The sequence below is a fragment of the Colias croceus genome, chromosome 6, assembly GCF_905220415.1.
Source record: "Colias croceus chromosome 6, ilColCroc2.1".
In the NCBI taxonomy this organism is placed as follows: domain Eukaryota; kingdom Metazoa; phylum Arthropoda; class Insecta; order Lepidoptera; family Pieridae; genus Colias; species Colias croceus.
In genome coordinates this window covers 5,124,075-5,138,521 of record NC_059542.1, presented here as the reverse complement: position 1 = coordinate 5,138,521, position 14,447 = coordinate 5,124,075, and the positions used below count along the sequence as shown (strand labels likewise).

Sequence of the window (14,447 nt, the reverse complement as noted above, 5' to 3'; positions counted from 1 at the left end):
TTGTTACATGAAGGTTGTTTTAGACCACCTACATGCTACCAGCAAGTTAATATACTGTTTAGAGATAAAATTACTAACCAATTATATCCATTAGTGGAGCGAATTGCATTTCGACATTATGATCATTGTTTGAAGCCTTGACGAAAGAATACGTAGTTAGTATTATGAATTCTTTGTGGTTCCGCATTACATGTTCGAACAATAGCTGTTTATTACCGTAGGAATTAGTATACAACTTTATTGCTATATGTATGTGTATATCGAAATATTTGACTAATCGCAATTATTAACAAGAAAGTTTATTATTTATATTTTCTGTCCATGAAGTTATTTTGCGACTATACATAAATAAATATTGCGATACATACAGCATACTAATTATAGATTCAGATAAATATGATTCCAAAATTAAGAACTGAGAACTTCCATTTCCTATCATTCACTGGAACGTACAGTCGTACATATCTCTAGCAGATTTATATGTAACAAGTTTTTAATTCACACACAATTCCCAAAGAAAATGTTTCGCGTTTCATAATTGAAATCCGGCTCAAATAGTACGTGCAACACCAAAAACCGTTGTTCAACGTACACGCATGGATAAAGCGTGCTTAATTATTGAACTAGACACACATTGCGTACAATAGTAGCGTGGGAAAGACGGTGGCATTTAGCTATGTATGTACGTGTCGCATCTTCGATTACCTAACTACCGAATACGTAAGCGATAGCACGATGACTTGAAGGTTTTTTTCGTCTTTTTATATGGAATGTAGAGATTGGAGGCGGTTTTGAGCAGTGAACTTGTTACAGACTGCGTTACTTTTGTTTGGAATTATAATATTTTATAATACTTTTTTATAGAGATTTGGCATATTGATGATGTTTAGTTAAGTTAAGCATTAAGGATTTGGGTTATTTTTTAAATGTACTAGTACATTTTTATATGTAATACAAAATATGTAATGCATGCAAATGCCGTCATTAATTTATCGTCTCATTTTCTTATTTCATCTAAATCTTGTTTCAAGAAATCTAATTTCAGAGTCTTACCTACCTACATAATTTAAATGCCATGATAAAGAAATACATAAAATTAAGAAGCTAGGTAATTTATAAAAGAGTATAAAAATGTCGTTATTCAGCTATTCATAATTCAGCGTATGAAGTTCACAGCATGAGTTGTCACCAAACAGCGTGTAGTGTGAATCCTTGCAAAACTCGTCGACCGGTCTCGGCTACGGGTTTTCCTAAATTATGTGCTGATATTTGTGTTTCATATTTTAGACTTTGTTTCTACATATACATATAAATGTCATGTATATGTTATGTCATCAAACTGCTTTACATAAGAACACGTTGAGGAAAATAAGAGCATAGAACATTATATATTTACCTAATAGCTTTAATACTTTACATCGTACTGATAAAAATAATCAGTGAAGTTTTTGTATTGTTATTTTTACACGTGTTTCGATTAAATCTATTAATGTGTGTATGGATAATTATTTAAAATATGCTATTTAAGGAAGCTGCTTCAGTTGCCAAAAGTTAAGATAACATCATCAAATTATTTATTGCAATCCTCTTATCAGATTTGATTTAAATTGACTCATATTTAAGCTAGAACAACCGTATAATTTTATTCATATAAATATAACACATATTTAATAAAATAAAATACCTGTTTATGATTTACTCGTGGTAGAGCTCAGAAACCGCTCTATAGTTTGTTATTTGTACGTGTGATTTTATATAAAAGTAGCGGTCCGCCCCGGCATTGCTCGTGGTACATGTTTACGTTTTCTCTACATAAGAACCATCCTCGTACTTCAAGCACAGAATACATAATAGTAGCTAAACGCTACTTCAAGGAAGATTATAAAAAAAAAGAATTAACGAAATCGGTTCAACCGTTCTCGAGTTTTTCGCTTATCAACCCATTCGATTCATATTTATTATACGTAGATATAATTATTTGACTTTATTGTGTTCATTATTTCTTTTATGTCTGATATTGCAGCATTGATCTATATATTTATGTACAATATGATAATGATAATCATATAATCATAACGAAGTCGAGGAAATACCGAATCATGTAATTATTATTGGCTTGTTAATACATTTCGTCATGTTTTCTTAAGCAGGTCAAAAGGAAAATAGTGGGTTAATCGCGTTTTGATCGCTTCCATTCGTATTTGCGAAAGAATGTTCGCGATTGCTTCTCTTAATGTAACTTATCAAATTGTTTTGTTTATGGTTGTTATCATTTTTATTAACTCATTGTAAATACTTTTTAGTTCAAATAGCTCCGGTGTCGTAACAAAATTCTGTCCTGTATTGGTATTTTAGGGACTATGGCGGGATAAATTGAACCAAAATGAGTATTTTAAATACATATATTTTTTTCAGTTTGTTTTTACATAGATACTGGGTAGATAGATATCAGAAATTATACACGAATAAATGACACGATGTTAAGAAAAACCAATGCAGTTGAATTGTGACTGAAACAGCACAAGATATAGGACCAAGGAAGGTCTCTTCGTTTTAATCCGGTCTTATCTAAATGAGCCTTTTGATTGTCCATTTGAAAGATACTGAATCCAATACCGTACCTGCTCGAACCTGTATTTTTAACCGACTTCAAAAAAAGGAGGAGGTTATCAATTCGGCCGTTATGTTTTTTTTATGTATGTACACCGATTACTCCGAGGTTTCTGAACCGATTTACGTGATTCTTTTTTTGTTCGATGTGGGATGGTGTCGAATTGGTCCCATAAAAATTTTATTCGGATAGGCCCAGGAGTTTTTATTTTTTGATCATTTTTGTCTGTATTTGTAAATGTTGCAAGTGCAAGTTTGAAGTCGGTTGTTTTTAACGCAGTTATTGACTTGTAAGTTATAACATTTACAGTACCTACCTACCTATTAAGCTCGTATTGTGAAGGAATAAATGTTTCAAAATGAAATGGCACAAAAACACACAGGTAGCTAGGAAGAGCGTGAAATGGAACGGAAAAATTAACACTTTTTCATAAAAAATATTGGGCCATAGAGCATACTTCACCGACCACAATTTCGATTGAGCATTTGTAGTCACGATTTTAATTGAGCGAAACTTCTTTAATTCTAATGAAATAAGAACAAACGTGAATAATATTACAACATCAACATAGCAAAGAAGATTATTGTATCATGAAGATATGTTTACAAATGAATGAAATTCAATTGCAACTAACTTTCATAATGAGGGGTACATTTGCGTACGCATATTTGAATATGTAATTCGCCAGTATCATGCCCTGATGGATGCGGAACATGAACATTATCGTTCAATACTACCAATGTGAATGAAACCATGTAGAAATGTAATAATTTGATGATTTTTTTACGCTTGCCGGAAGCTAATAGTCACGTTACGCACGATATAGCTATTATAACAGACAGCTGCTATTGGTTTTACAAAACAATATATATCAATCTTATTACATTTTCCTGCTGTGTTTCTAGATGTGTATTAGTCAATCTTGAATTTTCACGTAACTGTTATAAATAACATATTAATAGTTTTAAATTCAAGCACATAAGAACAAGAAAAATAGGAGAGCATTCAGGAGCACATTTTTGCAGAAAGATAATATTTAAAGTAGCATAATGGATAATAAGAAATTTTAATACGTCTACCCTATCGATTGAATACAAATTTTTGAATAAACCTAACTATTATAAGTAGCTGCTGATTTAAATCTTCGTAACAAGCACGATTCCAAACTTTATGCAATAGGTAAATAGGTTGATTTTTGGGTGGTTATGTCGAGAGATTTCGCTTTAGTTGCAAACCGCGACGCGGCGCTAACATAACTGCCTCATTTGCATTTTTACTTACACTCTTGAACCGGCTCGCAGTTACTATCACAATAGACAAGATCTGCATTCTGAATGCATATAAGAACCCTTTGTGTTTTATTTATATTCTGGTTAAACGAGCTGTGCCAGTGAATTTAGCACTTTTTGAAAATTGTTCTCTTTGATATAAAACAAACTAGCAGGACAATTTGGCTGCAAAAGAGTTTTGTTTTCGTTTTATCTGCTGGCGTGTCCAACATAGGGGCAAAAATATGGATTACGTTCATATAAATTCATTTGTTTATCATAATATTATGAAACAACACATAGGTATTATGTTTAGAGTAACTATGTGGTAACTACGACTTTTCTGTGTTTATGTTTAAAAAAAGATAAATAATAGTAGGTATAAAAACTATGCAATATTTTCTATTTTAGTACATTAAAAATAAGTAAATATATATTTTCTCTTCTGCATATATTAGAATGAAGCAAATATTAAATAGAAAGTATCACCGTGCGTCATCTTCGTACATTTTGATCAATTTCACCGAATTCCTGTTTATACATTATTGCATTATACATTAATGGAAAATGAAATAATTTATTTCTCAACAAAAAAAAAAGCATTTAAACAACTTTAACATAGACTAATGCATTCTAATAAAAATATTTACAGGATGTTCAAAATTAAGGAAATCATGTAATTAAATATTCATGTTTGTGAACTGCGAGGAATGTAACCTTTTATAATAAAATAAATAAAAAGAAGACGTGAATACCATCGATAGGAATGCACACGGTGATTTGCAAATCCGTGACAAGTTTTATTCGAATGATGGGCTTTTAGCTCTCAGCATACGTCACACGATAATCCCATTTGTGACAGGGGTATTGCGAAGGCGGCTAATTGTACAAGTGTCCGAATGATAAGTTATCAACATCACTCTGGTCACGATTTAGCCAGACCACTCGTAACTTTCTACATTACGAGCATCGAGTGACATTTGCGGACCTCGCCGTCATTTATTGTCCTCGTTCATTCACATGTGACCTTCTTAATAAGTCCGATAAGTCTAGATTGATAGAAAGATTACAAATAGGTAGGTACTGCGTCAAATATCAATACGAAATGTGGATTATTTATTATACCTGGGATACGAAATCATTGGAACGTTCTAGCACCTGCACATAGCGTTCGTGCTGAACGTAGTGATTGTAATTATTTTAATTTAGTAACGGTTTTTACGTTGAAATATGTTGAAGTATGCATTAGAACGGATATCATGTCACAGTTAGTAAACTTGTTGCACTTTGACCTTGCACGTACCACTTTCAAAATCCCGCATTCCGCACAGCTACGTTGTAGAGAATTCACGATCCATAGTTCTATTGTTCGGTAATTTAGCCTCACACATCGGAATTCCTGAATCACTAGCTCCTTAGTCCTTACCCTTTAACGGCGATTCATTATTCCACGACCTTTGCAAATACTCTTAAGAAACTGCTCTAGGACGTTCATGTTATGCAATTTATTGGAATTGTTGAGTATAGTTATTTGATTTTTAAATAAACAAACCAATTAGTACTGGAACCAATTGGTGTTTAAAAATATCTATATTTGTAATTGTAATCATAAACCTCTCCATCATCATACAAAATTCGTACCTACACTTATGAAGTTATTCGTATTATTATGAAGACATTTCAATGTAATTTCTGATGCAGATATAAATGCTAAGTATTTTAACTCCTTAATTAGCTATTATTATATATCTATTCATGACTATTTTTATTATAATAAAAACTATATGATATCATTTAGACCAACAATTCAAAAACGATGACTTGATACGATGATTTAATATTATAATATGCAAATCGTTCACTACTTAATTGAAGTGAAGGTAAACTTCCCTCATGGTATGGAATAAGAAGGTATTGAAAAGGTTTTCTTAGCTAAATGTAACTTTGCTGCTTCGGGTAAAATGTACTGAATAAACTTTGAGAATCGCTATTAAATTAACTTTTGGGGTTGCGGTAAGAATTTCTGGAATTTAATAATACTTTTAGATTCGATTTTTAAACATGATAAGCGTAACTAAAGTATTTTCTATTCACGTAAAGCAGATGAATGCATTCCTTAACATGAATTATTTTAAGTGCATTTATTATTTTCTCTTCAACTAGACAAGTTTGAAAACAAGTCGAGGAGACATCACGAGGTTAGCTTGCACACGCTTTTCCGACATTTGCGGGTCGTCGCCGCGCCGCCGCGCCGCGCCATCAACTTTGTTATTTAAAAATAATTAAATATGTTATAGAAATGAATATAAAATTAAGGACACATGTTTGTTTCTTCATCTTTTACGTTGTTACGGAGTGATAGTAGGAATTTTTACATGACGTTATAAAGAGGCAATCTTATATTTTATCACTTAAAATCTCAGCAAGCAAAACTCCAATAAATATTCATTAGGAAAATCACTGGCTGATTCTTGAAAGTATCAAGATACTTTCGGAAGTATACAATCTTTTTCAATGTTCTTCTGAATATACGGGTCTCTATTTAACACGTCGGAAATGTCTACTTATATAGTTATCGTGATATTTGAAGTGAATTTCACTTCGAATTCAATCTAACAAGGGCAATTAGCAGATATGAAACTAAACTAATAATTTGATCATTAATGTGCGAATTCTTTGCAGTGTTTCTTTAGAAATATAAAGTCATAAATTCTAAACTTCTTACAATATAAGCACACTACACATACCTATAGACCAGGCTATTTATTATAAATTTGATATTCTTTAAAACTAACTGAGAACTATGATAAAAGCGTATCTTTATGCGTATTTTCAAACTTAGGTGCATTTTCTATTCCTCTACACAGCCCGATGGGACAAAATTTGAATATCTGAAGAAAAATCAGATATCCGAAGAAGGAACACCGAGCTTCACATACAAAAGAGCATTTAAGATTTATTATTACGGATTTAAAACACACGAAATATAACCTTTAAGTTGTGGTAAATGATGAGCTCTTTCTAATAGACATTACAGCCCAAGGCTATAACATTGAAGCCATTAATAATAACAGTTCTGTTTTTCTTTGCCATATTTTAATCTTCAAATCAAGGAAAGACAACGAACCTTTGTGTGCAATGCTTAATTGCAGAGTGTTTTTAAAAAAATATTTTGTTTCACCTTGGACATCAACAAATATAAAAAATAAAGCAAGTAGACTTGGTTCTTTAATTTCTCACTCACATACCGATTTATGTAATACAGATAATTTATGCTGTGAAATCAGGGCTTTACAAAGTTTACAAATATTACCTGACATGGCACAGATAATAAATTGTAGTGCATATGCATGCACAGCCTATAAATTATTATATATTGCTATTTAAACTCGCATGCAAGGGGCACTGACCTGCACATCTTGTGTCGCGTGAGAGCTCTCTGATTACATATCGTTTGTGATTAGGCTCATTTCTGACTATTAGCGCTATTATTTTGATGTAATCATTATATTGTATGTAATTAACTCCTGTGGTAGGGTTTACTATGTGTAACTTTTAATTACATTTTCAATTCGCTATACATTTGGCAACGTCGTAATTATCCGCAGATTTGTTAGAAATTTGGTTACCGCGAAGTATGCAGTTTGACGTGTACTTTTCGAATAAATTAATTATTAATTAATGAGGCATAAATTCCGAAGATTAATGAATTTTGTTTGGAACAGTGCAATGTGGAAGATTAATGTACGCAATATTATAAAGAATATTTGTGAACGTAATAAAAAAGGCGATGTAATATCTATATTGATAAAAACTTATTCGCTTTTGTAGTATTGTATCGAATTTAGTACAATAATAAAATGTTTAAATACATAATAGAGCTTTATTGTTACAATGTTGCGTTTGATAGCACACTTCAGTGAATGTGAATAAGATATTAGAGCTTAGCATAACCTTTTTTCACTGTAATATTGTAATTTATTTTTAATGTGTAATATTGTATTAAACTAAATATTGCCTGATAATGTTATTTTAATAAAAGTTTAAACTAGTCGTGTAAATACGTAAGAACTCTTATTCTCACAGGCAGTCAAGTAAACGAGTTTGATAAAAACCTTGATATTATATTCAGTACCTGCGTAGTTACCGTGGGTGTATTATGAAATACACACGTGTTCGAAAGGACTTATTCCTTGATACTTTAGCAATTTAGAACGAGCCGTTTTTGGCAACAATTAGTAAATAGGTCAGTGTATATATTCACATATGTTACGTTGCAATGTTGCTTCATTGCTTGCGTCAGACTGCACGCGGCGCATCGTACTGTAATGATGTCCACACATACCTTCGAACAACATTGGTCGGCGTCTCTATTTGTTGGTATGCTCTATGGTTGGGTATCTTTGGGAATGCTACCTCTATGGTTAAACAGCATCTTAAACTCATTTGAATTGAGTCTAATCCATGATAATAGGTGAAAGGTCTACCTATCTATTTTTTGTTGTCTAAATGTTATGATTTAACTATTAACCAGATGGATGTAGAAATCGTGGAAGACCAAAGCTCCGTTGGTTGGATGGCGTGGAACAGGACTTAAAGACGATAGATGTGAAAAATTGGAGAACCCCGGCAAAGGATCGAGATGTCTGGAAGAAAATACTAGACCAGGCCAAGGCCCACTCGCGGCTGTAGAGCCTCAGATGATGATGATGATGATGAAATGTTATGATTTAACAGTCGATAACACTGATGTAATATATACGGACTAATAACTCCCTACTTATTACATTAAAATTTAAAATCAATTAATTTAAAATTGAAGTAATGTTTTAATTGTGTCAGATGAAAATGGGGATTTTCATTTTTATTTGGGTTTCAGTCGGTATAAACACTGAAACTTTATTTTATTGTCTTTTGCATGCTGCAGCTGTGTAGTGTCTACCTTGGGAAATCGACTAGAAAAGTAACATACTATTTTATGTGTAAATTTAAGGTGGTGATTCTATTTTAATTTTTAACACATACAATAATGGACATATTATTATCTCTGTATTTACATCGATGCTAGAGCCAAAAACATATAAGCTAGTATATATAATATATAAAATATAAATAATTCTTAACGTCTATTGTGTATGAACAGTTATAAATTGAAGAAATATTTCCACTTCAATGTATAACAGTATTTTGTATTCACTCCATGTTCAGTATATCGTACTATCATAGTCCTTACAGACGGTCGCGATTTACACGCCCCATCACATATTATATCATAGTGTACAATCTACGTGCCGTTGACGAATATCTACGGAAGACGACTATCAAATAACTGTAAGTCGAGCACAATATACAAGTGACCGACTTAAGATAATAAACTGAAATCTAATATTGCAAAGTCTTCAACACGAAATAATTAGACCTTAAGTTTGTGACACAGCTTAACGCACCGTCGCGTCGTGTCTTGTTTTACTCACAATGTTAAGATTTAATATTAAATTTGCAAAGAAGCAATAATATAGTTTGTGCGTTACGTGACTATCTTACCTAGTTTTATTATTTATAAATTCATCTAAAAAATATTATATAACGCAATTAGCCAGCATGTTTAGTGTTTACTCCAAATCAACGAATACAGAATTCGTAACTATCTAGAGAAAATAGCGGTAATAATAACAGATTTATATTTGTACTTCCGTGATCTAGCGAACTTTTCTTAGAGTTCACCTTGAAGTGTGGCCAAAAATTTAAATCAACATCAATTTGCATAAAGTGCAGCCAAACCAATGACGTCAGCAAGCGCCCGTCCAAAAACGATAATTATTATAATAAAAAGTGTCTTTGATTACCACCGCCGGTAGTCATTGTGATATTTCGTTACGCCTCATTGCTAACGTCAAAGTGCACTTTGATTGCAGCGATTACAAATGTGAAGGTCGGAAATGTCAGTTGTCAGAAATAGCATCGGCGGGAACTCTATCAGAAGTAAAGTATGTGTCGTAATAATACTCAACTCAAATAAAGAAATAATACTTCACACGCGTTTATTTTTGGAAGCAATATTGTGTGCGTTTTAAAAGTGAAGCAACGAGGAGGACGGAGGTACTTATGGATTCTCCTGTCTTGGCATTTGGCAAACGCCCACACTTTCAACAACTGTCTTCTTCTTTTATGCACTAAGTTGGCAAACCTGTTCATAAAAAAAACGCATAGAAAAATCCTACTTACGTATGAAAACGTTGTTTAAGAGTTTTAGTATTTGTGTTCGCTGTTCAATTTTAAAACTCAGTAGCATTTATCAATTAAGAATTGAATTATACGTAACGTTGTTTAATATTTATCTCCGATACTAATTCATTCACTAGTTCATATAATAATTAATTTATTTGTATTTTAAATAAGTATAAGCCTGATTGCTCGTAATGACTTGATTTCAACACTTCCTAAAGTAATAGCGTAAATTAATTTTGAGCGGCAATCATTTATCAATAATGTTATTATAAAACTTTTGCTACCGATTAGACAACAATGTCATTAACCCAATTAGCAAATATTTTTACGAGCTCACCAAGTCCATAAAGTTTCATAATAATATCTGGTAATTGCCATGCATAATATTATAATGGCAGAAAGCAATTTAAAGTGTAATTTTTGTGATGTTTAGTGCAATTAAAGTAAGAAAGGGTGGAAAATATGGAAAATTGAAACATTTTTTGGTCGTTTTTATCGAAGTTTAGATAATTGTAATTATGTATTAATTGCATGACCTATATGACAAACGCACGTGCTACCTACATCTTATCTTAATAAACAGACATTTTGCTTATATATTTTTAGTTATGCATTTTATATACGTCGATAAAAATAAATATACTCAATGACGATTTCAAAGAATATCATGTGGTATTTAACTATAATTTAAATAATCAATATTGTTTGAGCTAAGTTAGTAGATTTTCCAATCGTCAGATAAATGTTTAAGGCGAGGAACAGATAATGATTAGATAATAATAATATTGTTTTTAAAAATAAGAAACTTTACACTTTTTCAGCATTCCACACTCTATACAAATATGACCTCAGTAATCTTGTCGATTTGGTACATTTTAAATGTATTATATTTTAAGTATTTTTATTATAATAGCAATTAATATGGTTGAAATTTGTATTATGTAAATGTAATTAAATTCAACAAACCTATCATTAATAATCTATTTGGAGTGAGTACTTAATACATGCGCAATGTACAGTCCAATAAATTAAGTTCTTTATGGCTGTGTAAAGAATAAATTTCATTAGAATGTAACCCAAATGTTACTTGACATTTAGTACCGCAAGACGAATACATTATTAACTATATATTATATACTAAAGATCATTCTAACAGTGTCAATGTATTGAATATTACTTCGTCCTGTGCATTGCAAATCAGATAGGGAAAGCAAAATGTCACGTATATATGTAATTCGTGAGTAAAATATACAGCCGGCGTTAATAAGGTTTACTTTCGAGGTTTTCTATATTTGCATCCTTTGATCAGACGCATGCCGAGTGTACGATTAACCACATTTCTATGTAACTTTCAAATATCACGCTCCTCTATCCATACACAATTCTTGGTCTAATTTATATCAAGTAAAAGTTGTTATGTACAAGTCACTCAATGTTTTCATGATATTGCTAAATAAAATATATGGGCAGTTATTAAAATGAGGCTGAGTTGTTGTGATTAAAATATTTATTTCCATTAAATATGAATAATTAACTACTTGTCCAGTGGAATGTTGTTATACTATTAATTAGTTATAAACAGTACGGTAATTAATCATACTTCACTATAAGGTTTGATAAATATTTTTCCGTCGAACTACAAGGTCGTTGGAAATGCCAAAACGTCTAAAATGTTGGAATATGTTAACGAGAATAGAAGAAGACTAATTGAATAAACAATTTACTCTGAGCGTTCATTAAAAAATCCTCGTATATTTTCTGCCAGGAAGTTTCAGTATTTGCGTTAAATAGATCAAGTCATAGTTGCAGAGCTATCTCGTAACCAATTGCATGTAACATAATAATAAGGTCCAGTAATATTATATCGACAGTGGACTTCTACGTTTCCAAGGCGGTAACTCGTATAGTCGTATCTACGATAACATAAACCAGTTCCGATGGTTCGATTGCAACTCCGTAATCACAGGTACCGAGTAGCCTGGTGACCAATTATTGGTAAACTGACTTCTACTTACGTCACTCTATTTGCAAAGCCTATAAGATACAACACCCGTTCGCAATCTCTCGGACTATAAAGACCGCAGATTTTTTCTAAAACTATTGATATCAAACAAAATTTTATTTATACATACTTATTTGTCTTTAAATATAAAGTGTCGTAAGCAGAATATTTTTTTCTTACTACTTAACTAATTCTATTTACTAAAAATAATAAAAATAACTTACGTTCAAGTGAGCGTAACATCCAAAAGCGGCGTATAAAGAACTATAAAATATTTAAATTCTCATTAACGTTAATATTCAACGTTAAGAAAAATCATGCACGGTATTCACAATGTGTTTCCGATCCACAGGAAGTGAAGGTCACATAAAGAAATGGGATAATATCACTCGTAACGATATATCGATTATCGAGAAAAAGGTCGATAGAGATACGTAATGCCGCGCGCTTCGAGTTGGCAAAACTGACGTACGGAGCGCGCAGGCGCCGCCAAGGTATTGTTAAAAGTTACTTTTACTTGCAAGACTCGTTCATACCTCTAGGCAGTTCGCTTGAGAGTTGAGACCTCGTTCATTGCTTTGCGTCGTTTTGCCACTGCGCGTATGAGAAAGAGAAAAATAGAATTTTCGCGCTAGTTTCATAAAAGATTACTTATCGAGAGTCTGTATACTTAAATATAAATTATGGCTATTGGCTACGGTTCATTGAAATTTTAGGCGAGTATTGCATTACTTCCTTGCGTGGTAGTGAGGGTGAATGGACAATAAATCATTACAACATTTATGCAAAGTTTTTTACCTCCTCGCTCATTATGAAATGCAAATCAAATAAGTTGACTACATTATGCTATTGTAAAAATAGCATAATGTAGCCAACTTATTTTCTGAAGAATTATAGTTGCATATTATACTAAAGACGATTGAATGTAATCAATTTACATTGCTATAAAAACTATGCCATCTTACTAAAAGCGTGTGTTACAATTATTGTTGCAGTAATTTAAAATAGACTTTTTAATAATATTAGACGATTTAAATTTTTGCTGCAATGTTTTTTACAGAAAGTTTAATATTGTCAAGGATCATTGCAAAATGGTTGAGCTATATTCAGGTAATTGACGTCGCCTACTTGTACAACGCCTTATTCTCAAGATTTACTGTCAATTAAATCTTTAATACTAAATAAAAAAAATACTTTGATACACATATAATATTGCAGTATCACTGCTATTAATATTCTATAGTCATAAGGTGTAGAATTTTAGGCATATAAGCCTCCTCTAAAGATTTAATAAAAATTATCACATAAAAAATAGAGTATCTTGATCAAAGGAGGTGTCCAAAAATGACCCAGAATCGACAGGAATAAAATGTGTAGCATTGGATTGAAAATTAAATATAATATAATGTAGCTAAAGCGGCAAATCTAAAATCGTTATAGTATAAGAGCTAGGAGCAAAATAAAATAAGTAAGAAATTCGTTCAATAATAATATAAATCAGTTTACGAAAACGTTGAAGCGGAACATAACAAAAACTCAGATTTTTGTGCTTTTTTTTATACATATACAGGGTTACTTGTAAAACACCAGCAACCTCGCAGGACAAGACAGCTAACATCATAAGTAACAACATTTGTTCTACGACTTTTGATAATTTGTTAGATTTTATTTTCATACAAAACTAAATATTAATTTAATTTTCCGTTTGAATATTATAAACTCTACGCCCATCCCAAAAATTACGTAAACAAGATAAATCCAGTCAGTCAAGACAATCAATTGTAACAATAATTCTTCAATGTCAATCCATTGTTACAAATTTCATTCCTGTCGATTCTGGGTTTTTAGTTCATACATTTTTGGACAATATGACATTGCAAATTGCAACTGCTAAAAGTATTTTTTCATTGCGTCCAACCTAAGTAGCGTCATTAAATATGTCCACACTGATATTTAAGTATGAATTGTAATTTGTATCGATTTGCATGATACAATCTGCTTTCAGCTTAGCTTTCAGCTCTAAATCCTAATAGAAGTTAGTATGAGAGGTTTTGTCTGTTGTATTGTCACACTTGTTGTCACAGAAGTTCATTATTCTTATTAAATATTATGTAAAGATCAATAGTTAGGTGGTTCAAGGTGGTTAGTACGAATATTTTACTTAAGTAAAGTACAATACAATAACAAAGTTTTTAATATATTTGGTGGAAATTTATAGGTGAACTCTTGTAAATTTACAACATTTTTATATTTTTTCATACGAATTTTCTAACATTGACGTTTGACCTTTAACTAATGATAAAAATATTTTATCAAAATGAGTTCAGTAGTAGCACAG

The 14,447-nt window shown here is 31.6% G+C and overlaps 1 protein-coding gene across 2 annotated transcripts in view; it reads right to left on the bottom strand.

Moving 5' to 3' along the window:
- LOC123692341 overlaps window positions 1-12,615 on the bottom strand; it is a 33,896-nt gene extending 21,281 nt beyond the window's left edge. For both annotated transcript variants that reach the window (XM_045637075.1, XM_045637076.1), the window contains exon 1: window positions 12,334-12,615. The gene's annotated coding sequence lies outside the window, so the exon portion shown is untranslated. The remainder of the gene's footprint in view (window positions 1-12,333) is intronic.
- Between the last annotated feature and the right edge of the window lie 1,832 nt (window positions 12,616-14,447).